Below are 14864 nucleotides of genomic sequence, written 5' to 3'. Positions count from 1 at the left end.
AAAAAACAGAAGAAAAAAATGCTAATAAGTTGTGTATGTTGTACCAAAGTACAAAGTACGCCGTTTTATCTAATAAAAACCACAAGAACTTTCACGTCTGGAATACAAGATTTGTTTGTATACTTTAGATACATTTAGAATGTTAGAATTCTAAAGTACATTAGAAAAACTACATATATATAGTTGCACGTAGTAACTATAAACAGATTTGTGGCTGACGTGTTTTTATTTGTCAATATATTGTAATGTAGTTTAAGCTGTATTGGGTGAGTGAGCTGTTAACTTAGAATTCCCGTAATTTTTCAAAATAGACTATTCACGCCAGTTGGCTGCATGAAATTTTCTTCTCCAGCCAGAATCTCCAGACACACCAGCCAGAGGTTACACATTGCGATTTCTTTAGCCTTATTAAAGAGATAGTGCTTCCAAAAGATAGGTCTTGGTTCAGGTTATAAACAATCGAGAAAATATCAGTGTAAATGGCGTTAATTGTCTAGATAAAATATATATTTTTTATGAAGAAATTTATTCAGCTGACGGTGGCGCCACTGCACGGTACTACACCAGATATTTTTATTTTCAGATTAAACGTCATCTTACGCGCATATGAGTTAATCAACAAAACTAAAAAAATTAGGGGGATCAGACACAAACATCTATAAATTTGATCTACTGATAAAAGGGAAGGTAGTAAGCTAGCAACACCCACCGCCACGAGGGCGGTGGTCTATTATCAGCCAAAAAACGGGATTTACTGAAATTCCCAAAATGAATTCGCACCTCAAAGTGCACAGCGTGTTCAGTAATATATTACGGCTCGAGCCTTGGATCTTCTAGCTTGCACTTTAACCATTAAGCTATGTCTGGCCCGTAATATATTAGACGGCGTTCCTTATCCATATAATTTATAGAAAGGTTTAAGTAACTCATTTGAAACTGCTTTAGTATAAATAAAATACAGCGAAAACTCCGAAAAAAGAAAATGCTTTAAACCGTGAACCAGTTTCCTCCTGAAGTTAACGTTTTCATCACACAAGTTGCAAGTTTTAGGGTTTGTAAATTAAAGATTTAAGGTTCAACTCCTGCCACTAACATATCCCAGACAACCCATTGTGTAGCTTTGTGTTAAAACAAGCAAACCAAAAGACAATGATAACAAAAAAGGGGGCGGATATTTTTTACATAATTCCCAAAAAAGAAAAAAATAGAAAAAAAAACCACAAAGGATTGGACGTTTTCTTTTTTGCGCAATTTGTAAAGTTATTCATTAGATCTAGAAGAGACACGTGTACCGTACTGCGCGTGGAAAAATGATAAAGCCGTAATGTAGATAAATCTACGTTTTCCATGAACACAAATCTAGACAAGGCGCCAGAACGAAAGGTCACTAGTGGCTCATAATGCTACACATCAAACGACGTGTAACGTTAATACCACCATAAAACATGTTTAAGATATCTCAAACGTATTTATTTGCTTATTTTTTTATACGATGACTATCTTTACAGTTAAAGTGACACCATCTGTAAATATTTATCATGTTAAAGTGTTTCATTTCAATTAGCCAAAAGAAATATATAAAAGGACTAAAAAGTAAACCTTAAATATTAATTTCAAACTGAGATCAGCCTCTGGGTACGCATAAGATTCGCGCGAACCTGGTAATTATTAATCTACTGACGACCTCGAAACGACAGATATCTGATGTCCCTTAGGGGTAAGCCTGAAGACATACAAATAGCAGCCTCTAAACGAAGTTAATGCATTATTAAAAAAACAAACAAAAAAAAAAACGTTCGCACGACAGACAACACATAAGGTTAACTTACAGAGGTATTGGGTATTCAATCGTTTCAATGTAGACGTTTCTCAGAAACGAAGTCGTAGCATTTATATCAGTTGTATCTTTTCCCAAGTAGCGAAGGACTTTCTAAGAATAGTTAGTTACATTTTACACTGCAAAAACTAACAAAGCAAAACTAATATTAACCACTTACTGACTACAGTTTCAAGTAATGCACTTATTCCTAACATTGTTACATGGATTACAGAAATGCCACAGAGAAACTGGTTTGTCTTTCAAAAGTTGTAATGCACACTAGAGGGATTTACACATTTTTATAAAAAGAGTTAAAGAAAAACATTTAAACACCAGATACAAAACAACGTTTTATTTGAACCAACGTTTCGCCTTTGCGGTTTCATCAGGGCTTTATAAGCATTTTTATAATCTAACAAATATTCTAACATTATTCAGTTGTATGTATTAACCCTGATGAAGCGGTAAAGAGAAACGTTTGTTTAAACAGTTATTTTATAATTACCTTCAGTTCAAAGTTTATTTTTCTTTAACCTTTAAGGAGAGATTGGGTTGGTTTGATTGTTTTTAAACGCTAAGCCACACAAAGGGTTATCTATCTATGCTCTGTCCAAAATCTGTATTGCATGCTGAAGGAATTTTGACATTTTAACAGCAAAGTTATAAAAACACGACCTTTGCTCTCCACTTTTCCTAGTACCAGTAGAACAAAATGAAACCGTAATGGTGAAACGTTAGCTGAAACGCTATCTAGAGAGTAAAAGTAGTTTTTAGTCTCGACTTTATTGTCAAAAGCCTCTTAGGTTTACTTTCAGGAGTTTTGTTCAACGTTACACAAGGACTATCTATGTATAGCCATCCGTAACGCTGAACTGATAGACAAGCAGGAAGGCAGTAGGTCAGAAGTACCCACCAAACTCTCACATTTAAACTACTCATGTCTGACCGAATAGAGGAGGCCGATCGTCATTCTTGTGGCGCACGCGTGGTTTCAAAGTTAAGATCGCTGTTTAAGCAATGGGACACGAACCAGGACCTGTCAGGTTCAAACACAGCTCATCGCTTTCTCTTAATCAAATAGTTTGTTTTTGAATTTCGCGCAAAGCTACTCGAGGGCTATCTGCGCAGGCCGCCCTAATTTAGTAGTGTAAGATTAGAGGGAAGGCAGATTGTCATCACCACCCACCGCCAACTTTTGGGCTACCCTTTTACCAACGAACAGTGGGATTGACAGTCACGTTACAAAGGCCCAACGGCTGAAAGGGCGAGCATGTTTGGTGCGACGGGGATTCGAACCCACGACTCTCAGATTACGAATCGAACGCCTTAACCCACCTGGCCATGCCGGGCAGAGTAATAGGACTGTGAGACTGGCGAACCACGGCTAAGACCGATAGATGGTGTGTTCACACCACAATGTGGGTTTTACTTCCTCAGTCACCTTCAAAACTCAGGGCACATTTTATATCCCACGTTATGGCTAGACACCCCAGTGGTACAGAATTATGTCTGTGGACTTACAAAGCAAGAGACCTAGTTTCGATACCCGTCGTGAGCAGAATACAGATAGCCAATTATGTGTTTGTGCTCGATTATAAGACAAACAAATATTAAACTCTGTACTCTGTGCATCCTTTCAATTTATGTAGCGCCATTAATTTAATTTTGTTTGGGCTTGTTTTTTCGTTTAAATGTCACATACATACATAAAACAATAAAGAAACAGATATACGTATGATAAAGTATGCTTGGCTTCCTGCAGTTGTTGTGTAATTTCAGCTTTTAGGCATGTCCAGGTGGTTAAGACACTCGACTCATAATCCGAGGGTCGCGGGTTCGAATCCTTATTACTCCAAATATGCTCGCTCTTTTAACCGCGGGTGCGTCATATTATAATGGTCAATCCCACTATTCGATGGTAAAAGAGTAGCCCACGAGTTAGCGGTCGGTGGTGATGGCTCGCTGCCTTCCCTTTAGTCTTTCACATCTAAATTATGGACAGCTAGTGCAGATAACTCTGGTGTATCGTTGCGCAAAATTCAAAACAAACATAATTTCAAATGAGTTTTTAGCTCAATAAGAGGCTTGTGCTGATCCAACAGCCAAATTAATCGACCACTCCAACCCCGTATCCGGCTCTGCTTTTATATGACTTTTTTTTTATGTGAATGATCCGAAGTCCAACTTACGAGAACCAAACAGTATTTTATCGTTATCATGGTGTTAATCCAGTTAAATGTTGCTGCTAGAGCCTAAATATAACACTGGTCAAAATATTTGTAACTGATTAAATAAACAGAACAGTTCAAACATTTAAAAATTTCTTTGTTTTTTAGTTTCGTGCAGAGCTAATAGAGGGCTATCTGTGATAATCGTCACTAATTTAGCAGTGATAGAGTGCGGGGAAAACAGCTTGTGAACACCACCCACCGTCAACTCTTTTATAAACGAATAGTGAGATTGAACGTATCATCATAACCTACTCACAGCTGAAAAAGTGAGCATGTTCGGTGACGGGGAATTAGTACCCGTGACTCTCGGATCGCGAGCCTCGCGCCCTAACCATTAAAATAATTTATTACATGGCACCAAAGACTTTGTAGGCAAGCCTCATTCTGCGAAAACATCGTAACATATAGTGGTGTTTCTCAAAATGTTGTCCGAAAGAGCCCTCTAGGTGGGTCCAAAATACAAGTCATTAAAAGCAGCGCCATTCTTCCAATTATTCTGTTGTTTTTGTTTGTTTGCTATTTTGTGATAGAGAGAGAAAGCGGGTGGGGTACGACCAGTAGGTGGTCCACGGGGTCTTTAGTTCCGCCCGAAGTAGTCCAAAAAGAAACAGTTTAAGAACCACTGCTCTAGACGACAATAACATATAGTTGTAATAGTTTTAGGGTTAATATCAGTAATTACTCTTTACGAAGTAGTTTTCCTTATAATATTTTACTGTAGCACAAAAACGAAATCCTCAAAGATGCTAATTCCCGAGTGACCCATAAGTCAGATAACCCATAATGTAGCTCTGTGCTTAACAACAACCACAAGAACAAAAAGGATAAAAACTATGCTCACCCAAACAATTTACTAAAAAGACTGAAGTGTGCTTAGTTCAGTACATACTATTGTCCCTGTAATGCACTAAGTTCAGTACATACTGTTGTTCCTGTAATGCACTAAGTTCAGTACATACTGTTGTCCCTGTAATGCACTAAGTTCAGTACATACTGTTGTTCCTGTAATGCACTAAGTTCAGTACATACTGTTGTCCCTGTAATGCACTAAGTTCAGTACATACTATTGTCCCTGTAATGCACTAAGTTCAGTACATACTATTGTCCCTGTAATGCACTAAGTTCAGTACATACTGTTGTTCCTGTAATGCACTAAGTTCAGTACATACTGTTGTCCCTGTAATGCGCTAAGTTCAGTACATACTATTGTCCCTGTAATGCACTAAGTTCAGTACATACTATTGTCCCAGTAATGCACTAAGTTCAGTACATATTGTTGTCCCTGTAATGCACTGAGTATATGTAGTTACACAACTAACAAGTTTGAAAAATTCGAAAAGCGCATGTCACTTAATCTGTCACTATGTACACAGTGTCCGGAAAGTTTGGAACCATAGGCAATTCAACATATTGTACATAATGTGTTCCACGTGCTGTTCTTGTGATCCGAAACAAGTTTGGGACGATATTTACATTCTATTTGAACACTGGAAAACATACGTTGTCGTTGTGAATGGTTCAACATTCGTCACGAATTCGTTGTTTCTGATGTTCCGTGTACCTCATGTTCTCTTTGTACACACGTGCCTTGAAATCCATGGAAGTCAAGTCCAGAGGTCTTGGGGTTCATTCCTAGGGACAACGTCTGCTAATCCAATGTCATGGGAAGATGTCATTTAACTAAGATATGAAATTATAAAAAGCGGCAAATCACCTATGATTCGATTTTTCTAGTACCCTATGGTAGAAAGATAGGTTTACCCATGAGTGTAATTGTAACCCCATAACAACTTTGAATAGAGCATGTAAACGTTAAGGGTGATATACAGCCGTAAGTTATACCAACGATAACGTTAACTTAGGTAACTTTGAGGACATATGTATTGCGCATGCGTTTCTAACTAGAAACCCAAATTTGTTGGGCAATCTAACAAATAACAATTTTCAACATGAATTAGCTCACAGATAAAATAACACCGAAAGTTCCACCGATCTATCTTATTTAATCCTAACTATTGATGAAAACCCAGTCAGATTTTATTTTTGTCTAAACTATTCACGTCATAAATTACTTAGAGATCCATGACAAGGTTTCTTTTAACACGAGTCACTACAAACTCAAACAAAAACATCACACGTATTGGCAATGGTGGTCGTAGTTACAGATGAAGTTTCCTGTGTATTTGATATAGAAAATATATGGTTTCACCATACGCACCGACTTTTGGTTACTTCTTCACATGTGGTATAATAACAGCTAAGAACGTTTAAATATATGCCGAACTGTTGTTTTGCTTACTTGTTCGTAGTAGAGTTTGGTCTGGTTTGTTTTGAATCTCGCGCAAAGCTACTCGAGGGCTATCTGCGCTAGTCGTCCCTAATTATTTAGCAGTGTAAAGCTAGAGGGAAGACAACTAGTCATCACAACCACCGCCAACTCTTTTACCAACGCCCCCACAGCTAAAAGGGGCGAGTATGTATGGTGTGACGGGGATTCGAACCCGCGACCCTCGGATTACCAGTCCAGTGCCTCAAACATCTAGCCATGCCGGGCGTTGCCCTGGGTTACATCGATGAAGAGAAGCTAAAGTTACAACTGTTTATAAGAACGTTTCGGTAACGACTTCGTGTTCCATCTCTCTTAATGTGTACCAGCTAGTACAGCGGTAAGTCTATGGATTTACAGTGTTAAAATCGAGGGTTCCATTACCCTCGGTGGACTCGGCAAATAGCCCTATGTGGCTTTACTATAAGAAAACACAAACACACTTAATGCGCCACTCGTGAACCAGACTTTTAACAAACCGCTAAGATTGTTTAATTAGTTTGAAAAAAAAAAAATACTTCTCACGAATGTACGTCTCAGATGAGACAAATGTGAAAGCCCGTTATGACCAGAGCATTTCCTTACGCAACGAAAATCGTTTATTCGTGTTTTATATTGCTAACAGTGTTTTAATCTCCACGTTATTCAGTAATAAGCTTGGGGCTAATAATGCTAAAGTTCGGTGTTCGACTCCTCCTGTGGCACAAGCCTGATATCCCATGGCGTAGCTTTGTGCTAAAAGAACCAAATTACAGTGTAAGCTTAATAAAATATGTAAGTGTTAAAGGCAGTTTCTGATGTATTTATCAATTTTTTCTGTTCTAATGTGTTTGTTGCGCGTTAATAAATACCGAAACGTTTTAAGATCACGATGACACCTGTCGTCGATATCGGGTATACAAACACTATTAGGTATCACGAAACAATAACTCGCGAGTTTCTGTAGTTGGTTTATTTAGAATTTTTGTACAGAGCTACAGAAGGGATATCTGCTCACAGTCACCCTAATCAACAGTTCTCACCATCAGCTGTTACATGACTGAGTTATATTATCCTTACAGAACTCACAACATTATTGATTGCCTAATTTTACCGAGTTCAAATGAGTATTATGAACTTTACCGTTAATAACACAGATAGAAATGAGTTTCAGAACTAGGGGTACGCCCCAAAATCGGGATTAAGTTGGATAAACGGGAATGGGGTATGAACATAAAAAAACAAATAAACAAAAAATAGGCTTGCACGAATTTTCCATCCTTGGTTAATAACAGTCATGTTTATTACACTCGAAACGGCGAGGGAATGCCACCATAGCGAAAATCAGTGTCTGAAATCTTACATATTATGAGAAAACCTGCCTTTACAGCAATGATTCTCAACCTGTGTGCCGCGAGAGATTGGCAGGTGTGCCGCGATGTTTTCAAACACATTCAACTTTCTTGGAATTTTACAAGCAAGTCGAACACATCAGTTAATAAAAGCTACTATAGAGACACTCTGAAACCTTTCAAAACATTCGATGGTTTTCATTGAACCCAAGCACTGAGAAGTTCATACTTAAATTTCATTCTCGACCGCAACGGTTCGACTGTTAGTTTAATTGTGGCGCAACAAGCGCTTCATACGTCATAAATGATGCATCAAACAATCAAACTGCTTTCTGGAACACGTTCTCATTCTGCGGTAAGCTACAGCTACAATGCTGTAGGTAGGAATTTTATATCAACTGTAGAACTTCGTGCTTATCGTGTATGAATTAGCTTTATCATTTATGTATGGAAAAATATTTAAGTAAGTCTGGTGCTGCAAAGGAGAATGTGTTAAATTAAAAGCAAGGAATCAAACGAAAGTACAAAAACGAATACATCAAATACGGTTTTATCGCTTTGGAATCGGAACATTCACAATTATCATTCTGCCTACTCTGCATTGCAGCTTTATCGAACAAGGCGCTTGTTCCTAGCAAACTAAAGAGACACTTGGAAACAAAACATTCAATTGTGAAGGATAAACCAAAAGAATGCTTCGAGAATCTCGCGGCTCAACAACATGAACAATCAAGGAAGCTTGTGAATTACATGAAGCTGTCCGAAAAAGGATTAATTGCAAGTTAGGATTGATTGTAAGGTTGTTTAATTGTTAGCAAAACGCAAAAAGTGCATACGGAGGCCGAATCAGTCATTGCGCCAGCGTTAGCAATCATCGTTGAAACTATGCTTGGAATGAATACCACCAAAAAGGCTAAGCAAGTTCCACTGTCCAATGACACAATTTCGCGCAGAATTGTAAACTTGTCGTCGGATTTGAAGAATCAAGTTTGCGAACACTTCGAAACGCCTGAAGATGAATTGTCTCTGCTATGGTCTCTTCAAGTTGATGAATCTACTGACGTTAGTGGAAAAGCTAAAGTTCTGGCTTTTGTTCGATTCATAAAAGATGGAAAAATTGTAAACGAATACTTATTTTGCAAAGATTTAAAAAGTACAGCGAAAGGCCAAGACATTTACGAGTTGGTGAATGAAAACATTTTACTCTTCAAATTACATTGGAATAACTGTGTCAGCGTTTGCACCGATGTCTGTCCTTCAATGTAAGGATAAAGGAAAGGATTCGTTACTCTGATGCGCCAACAAAATTCAAACATTAGGATTGTTCGCTGCATGATTCACAGAGAGGCGCTGGCCTCCAAATATTTGCCGAAAGATTTGCAGTCTGTTATGAATCAAGTTATTCAAGTGGTGAATTTCATCAAGTCTCGGCTACTTCAATCTCGACTTTTCTCTCTTCTCTGCGAGGCGATGGATTCAGACTACAAAAAGCTACTGTATCACACTGAAGTTCGATGACTTTTGAAAGAAAGGTGTTAAAGCGTCTTGTCCAACTAAAAACTGAAGTAATTTCTTTCTTGGATGTTAAGGAAGCAGGGTTTGAATTTTCTTTTCATGAAGAGATCTGGTGGCTGAAGATTTAATTTCTCTCCGACTTGTTTGACAAATTAACTTCTCTGAACTTAAGTTTCCAAGGACCATCTGAAAACATTATTACTGCAACGTCCAAACTGAAGTCCTTCGATGAAAAGGTGACGCTGTGGAAGAATAAGATCTCGAAAGGAGTCTTTGATTGTTTTCCTTCTGTTAACGAATGTCCGTCAAAGAAGAAAATTGTCCCTCAAATTTTGAACACATTAAGCGACCAACAGTCCGCACTATAAAACATTTCTTCCCGTCACTTGCTGTCAACGAATTTAATTGGGTGACCTATCCATTCGGAATCAACGAGACAACAAATCTTACAACTGAGGAGGAAGAACAGCTCATTGATTTACGAAACGACAAATTTTATCAGTCATTGTTTCCCGAAAAGAGCTTGGATGAGTTTTGGATCTCCATTAAAAAGCAAGCGTCACATTGAAAACATATGTAAAAATAAAAAGTTTTGATTTTTCTGCTATACCACAAAATCGTTAAAAAGTCTAAGAACGACACTCACGGCCAAAGCAAGCGATAGTATTGTCAATGTGCAGATGACATTAATATCGCTCGTTTTGGCCGTGATTTTCGTTCTAAGGCTTTTAAAGTTAACTCTTGTGTGTTACGTGTATCTAAACGTGATGCACAATGACATTAATATCGCTTGCTTTGGTCGTGATTTTCGTTATAAGGCTTTTAACGCTTGCCGTATAACGTGTACCTAAAAAAAATCGTTAAGGCTTTCCATGTGTGGCGCGAAAATTTTCAGATTGTCGTAGTGTGTCGCAAGTCAGAAAAGGTTGAGAACCACTGGTTTACAGCAACACAAAATAAGACTTCTCTCAAGGTACATTAAGTATATATAGATCGGGTGTTGATTGACTGCGTCTACTCGTGATGAAGAACAGAAATTGACTAACTAACAGAAAACCTGACTTCTGTTGATTAAAACGTGTCATACAGTCCTGATTCATTGTATTTTGTATTGGAACTATTGCAAATGTTTTATTGTGATCATTTTTTTTTTTTAATTTCGCGTAAAGCCACACGATGGTTATCTGCACTAGCTGTCTCTAATTTGGTAGTGCAAGATTAAAGGGAAGGCAGCTAGTCGTCACCACCCACCGCCAGCTCTTGGACTTCTCTTTTACCAATGAATAGTGGGATTGACCGTAACATTATTACGCCCCCCATAGTTGAAAGGGCTAGTATGCTTGAAAGTAGAGAATTCGAACCTACGACCCATGGGTTACGAGTCAAGCTCCCTAACCACCTGGCCCTCAGCAGAATATTTTAAGGTGCAATATCAAGAAAAAAAATCATAATTCATTACTGGAAGATTAGTCACGCAGTGGAACATTTCTGGAGAGGCCCTCTAGCGTTTCGTAAATATTTATGTCATGAAAGTGAGCATGATACTTCAAAGTATAAGCAATTAACACGTCCAACCCACTGTTTCTAATTTTAATGCAGACGAAGTTCAGCTATAGTTGGAGCCGAAATGAAACAAGATATAAGGTGGGGCCACGCTCTCACTAATACTTTCATATCCCTCAGACATCCAGGGCCATTCTACGCCCACAGGAAAAGTCAAGTGATAGGACAAGGCGGGACACTCGTGTCTGATACAAGAAATCAGTACAGACGATTTCACCTCACATTGCTGCACCTTGAATTAAAGAAACAAGTCTCTCGGCTTACTTAAGTCACTTTAATTTTTTCTTATCTTAGCAAACCTATTATGATTCTCCCAATATGGGAATTCCTTCTTGTTTAACCGTATCGAATACTTTTACCTCGAAGTGAAAGTGACATAAGCATGCAGTACACGTGGTTTGACGAACCGTTCACCCAGAGACGACTAACAGTCTTCACTATCCTGTATTTGATCAACATAAATATCTTTATCATTTACTGTAAAAAGAGCAAAATAAAACGACTAAATGCAAAGCTTTGTTAGGGTAGAATTAAAATATAGTTGTCTACGGCAGGGCTATTATGAAATGTGATACCTGCGCGCTACCTAGCGAGAGGAAGGAGAATTAATACATTTCGATTTAGCCCATGATCGCACATATCGGAAAATTCACTAAATTTGGGCTAATTTCAGAGCAAACTTCTAAAATCTAAATAATCACACATGACGATTTAGTATTCTCTTGAAGAACTGATAAACACGTCGTACTTTATTAACGAATAAAACTGTTACACCAGTGATACTAAATTCACATTGACACTGTCGAATAGTTAGTCCGGTATGCATCAGACGCCATTTTGTAATTTAAAAGAACGTTTGTGTGAAAATTTATCTCAAAACGGCTGGTATAGGTATTAAAACTTTTATTAAAATAAAGCAGAGAACAACGTTTCGACCTGCTTAGGTCATCTTCAGATTGACCAGTTTCTTGCGAGTATCGCCACCTAGTGACAGAATGACGAGTTAGAAAACAGTATGCAATGACAAGTGTTTACAATTATGCCGCTCGGCTTTAGATACCACAGCAATCATTCCGTAATAATGTTAACACAGTTTCTAAACCCTACGATATTACTTCATTCACGTTGAACTAATTTACTCTTCAGGGGTTGGGAAATACGTTATAGCTACAAAAGTGTAACACCGTAAGCCTCGGACAAACTTGCATCGGGTTTTATTTCTACTGGTGGCTTGAATTATGACGAAAGTTACCCAAATTTGGTTAGGGAAACGTTGTTAATAAGAAATAAAAATATCTTGCTTGAATATTTAGTGAGTGAGTAATTTACGCTTAATGTTTTAATTATTCGCCATAATTTTCATTTAAGAAATCTTGCTATTCAAGATTATGCAGTCATCTACGGTATAATAGAAACAAGGTCAAATTTGGGTATCTACATTTTTGACTTCAATTATATTAAAGAAAGAGAATTTTCGATAAGCATGTTACCACTTTCAAAATGGACGAACTGGGAATGAACACGTGCCTCGTGTAAGTCGTGTTGAATCAACATGAAAATATTTTGTCTGGTTGAAACAGCTGTTCGTTTGTTTGTTTTGAATTTCTCGCAAAGCTACTCGAGGGCTATCTGCCCTAGTCGTCCCTAATTTGCTGATTTAGCAGTGTAAGACTAGAGGGAAGGCAGCTAGTCATCACCACCCACCGCTAACTCTTGGGCTACTCTTTTACTTACGAATAGCAGGATTAACTGTCACATTATAACGCCCCCACGGCTGAAAGTGCGAGCATGTTTGGTGTGACAGGGATTCGAACCCATGACCCTCAGATTACGAACGCCTTAACCCACCTGACCATGCCGGGCCTAACCACAAACTAGGGCAACAACAATACCAAAGAGAAAATAGCCTTTTCCGAAGATTGAAACGTCAATGTTATACAATGCACTTAAACCCAGTTATTCTTTGTTTTACAGGTCCTTGACTAAAAAATTCACGCTAACCCGTTGTCTTCTTCCAAGCTTACGCTGTACTTATAAGTGAAAACAAGAGGGAATCTCCAACAGCCACGACACCTGAAACCTAACAGCCTATCTTCAAACTGAAGTTCTTTCAGGTGTGATTTCAGCAAACTAAATTATGAGATATTGGGAGTGTTCAAGTACACTAATTTAAAATGTTTAGCCTCCTGAGTTCAAAGGTGTAATTATATCACGAATTGATCAAGAGATGACGGAGCTATGTGCTAAAACCTTGTACTTGAAAAACACACAAAACTTAAAAGCCATTCTATGAGCTGTCATGCCGCGGCTAAACACACCAGTGCTTGCTTACTTGCATTTAAAAGTTTAGTATTAATTAGTATTGTCCCCCCAGTTGGACAGCGGTATGTCTGCGGACTTACAACTCTAAAAGCCTGGCTTCGATAACAGTGGTGGGCTGAGCACATATAGCCCATTGTGAAGCTTTGTGCTTAATTAAAAAAAACAAAAATATTTATGTATTATGAAAAAACGTAAAAAACTGTTTTTTTTAAAGCTAAAAACTGGTACAAACTGTAACACGTAAAGTTGTATGTTTGGAAGAAATCCAAATACAGGAACTTTTCTTTGTTATCGTTGGCTGAGATAGTTTTTGTTGCGCGAACGAAGTGGAATATTATACAGCTCTAGCAAGATTTATACCTTAAAAATAGTTCAATGACGTCATGTAGATAGGTTTGTACACACTAGCTTGTTAAAATAACCGTACAATCCTGTATGCTCTTTCTACGTGAATATATGGCACTGTACACACCTGTTAGAAAGATCGATAGTGTTGCTTTATATGCAATACGCCATAAAATGTCGTGAAATGGGTGAGTTGATGGTCGTCAGAATTTTGAAAAAAAAACCCAACAACAAATAAACCACGCTTGAAATATTCGCAACGTGTGGATACATGTAACATACTGTTCATAAAGAAACGGAACTGTACAAATAACTTAAAAATACACTAATTAATATACGTTGAGACTGGCTCAAAAGAATGTTTGATAAAATATTGACTTGTGACTGTGAAAGAACGCCAGAAGTCATATTTGTAAAAAAATCAGTGACTTCATCACATCCACTATTAACAGGCACCATCCACGACGTCCTCTCCATGAGAGAGGCAGGGGATTCTAGTCACAGGTCATAAACTACATCTAAGAATACATGAAATAAACCAGAGGTTTTCAGTCTTTTTCAGGTTAGTAAAGCCATTAAAACACTCAATCACAAAGAATTTAGGATAAAGAAATTCTTTCTGTTGCATAACCAGACAGTGAAGAGGTTGAAAAGAGGCCAAGTCCTCTTAATAACATGGTATTTATAAAATGCAATGACAAGACAACTTCAGAGAGGTATATTGCGTCTTTCCAACTTCACAGCCCATAGTTTGAGAACACCTAATACAGACTACCTGCAACTGAATTTTGACAACAGGTTGGCTATCTCTGACAGTTAAAGACAAGTAGAGAATTCGACTGTGATTTTAAGGGGTGTGTGACACACCCAAGAAGTGTATCTATATCCAAGATATCATTGGAAATGAAGATACCTCACATTAATGTGATCCTGATTCTATGGCTATTTCTTTGTTATAAAACAAACAAATTATTATATCCAAAAATATTCTAAGGCTAATTATTTGTTACCAAACAAATTCATTGTTACATCAGAATACACTTTCCTGGAACAAGACCAGCCAATTCAAATTTGGTTAAAAGTAACATTATCAGCTGACAATGTTTTGTAAACAATGGAAATGAACTACTGTTCACCTCCACTTGCTGAAAGCCCTCCTTGAACAATCCTAGTAGTTATTTAGCACAGTTAACAATTACGACCAATGTCTCGAAATTTTTGGTGTCACGTTTTAATTTTAAAGTTAGGAAATGGAATAGACCAAGTTCTTAATGATTTGTAATGTAATTAATTTTTGTCAAAGATTTATTCCAATTTGCAGATGAATTAAATATCGATTTTTACCTAAGTTTTCGGTACACTCGTGTCTCCTCAAAACACAGTGAAGAACAATCAATCATTTTAAGTTATGA

The sequence above is a fragment of the Tachypleus tridentatus genome, chromosome 3, assembly GCF_004210375.1.
Source record: "Tachypleus tridentatus isolate NWPU-2018 chromosome 3, ASM421037v1, whole genome shotgun sequence".
NCBI classification, from domain to species: Eukaryota; Metazoa; Arthropoda; class Merostomata; order Xiphosura; family Limulidae; genus Tachypleus; species Tachypleus tridentatus.
This window is presented reverse-complemented; position numbering follows the sequence as displayed.